Source organism: Triticum aestivum, chromosome 5B, assembly GCF_018294505.1.
Source record: "Triticum aestivum cultivar Chinese Spring chromosome 5B, IWGSC CS RefSeq v2.1, whole genome shotgun sequence".
Classification (NCBI taxonomy): Eukaryota; Viridiplantae; Streptophyta; class Magnoliopsida; order Poales; family Poaceae; genus Triticum; species Triticum aestivum.
Window position 1 is genome coordinate 100,606,699 of NC_057807.1, and position 1,303 is coordinate 100,608,001.

A 1,303-nucleotide genomic window follows, 5' to 3' on the forward strand; every position below is an offset into this window, starting at 1 on the left:
TGTCACACCCTAGCTAGTCATGCATTAGAGTGTTGCATCATGTTTACTCTTTCATCAGAAACTTGAAATGGGGATGACAGAACCCCCAGTCCCCTCTGAAACCAACTAGGGTTACTAAAATAATTTTTCAATAAATGCCCATCATTTTTGCCTTGGTTCAGAACCTCTGCCAAAAGTGGTGCACATTTTTCTAGGCCAACCTAGGGTTTTTGAATTAAATCATAGATATTTGAATTTGGGCATTTAAAATAATATAAAATATTTAAATGCTCAAATATCTCCAAACTAAAATGTTTCATGTTGGAAATAATCCAACTATGGACCAGGAGTAGTTTGGTGATTTTTGGAGTTGCCTAGGTATTTTATTTAATTCAACAAAGTTGCAGATATATTAAATAAAAACAGAAAACAGAAATTAAATAAAAGGAGTAGACTTACCTGGACCTACCTGCCCAGCCCAGCCGGCCCAGCACTGTGCTGGCCCGTGCCAGCCAGCTGCTTCCCCTTGCCAGAGCAGGCAGGGAGGTGAGCATGGCGCGCCCGAGCTCGCCACGCACCACCCAGCCTCTCTGCATCGCCCTGGTCGCCGTTGCGCCGCGTGGATCGTCTTCTGATCGTCGCCCCGACCTCGCCGACACCCCATTCACTCTCCCCGGCTCTCCCTCGCTCTCTCTCCCGCCCGACCGAACACCACCGCCGCCGCCGTTCGCCATAGCCGCCGTCTCCGACCACCCCTCGCTCCCCCGACTAGCTCAGGAGCTCCGCCTCGACTCCCTCTTCCTCCCCACCGCTCCACAGCTCCCCGGAAGCCCTGCATCGCCGCCACGTCGCCGTTCCCCTCTTCGGGCTCCGACCACCGTCGCCGTCGAATTCGCCGTCTCCAGCGCGTCCCCGAGCCCGCTTCGACGCCCGCTGCAACCGCGGTGAGCTACGCCACCGTTTCCCCCTCTCCTTCCCCTCGTTCCCTCACCGTAGCTTCCTCCCCACCACGGCCGAACCTCCGTCGTCGCCGAGCTCGCCGTCGACGCAGCTCCGGTGACCATTTGGTCACCCCGGCGAGTCCAACGAGTTCACAGAACCCCGTAGAGCATCCCTAGCGCCTCGCTTTGCTCGACTTCGAGCTCCAGCACCGTTCCCGTGCACGACCGAACCCCGGCGGCCGCAGCCGAGCTCGCCGCCGTCGACTCCGGCCACCCCGACCCCAACGGGCTCCGCCAAGAGCTGCGGGTTGTCCTCAGCTCCACTCCGGTGGCCTCCGCGGTCCATTTGGTGGCCGAAACGACCAAAATCACTTCCGCCGCCG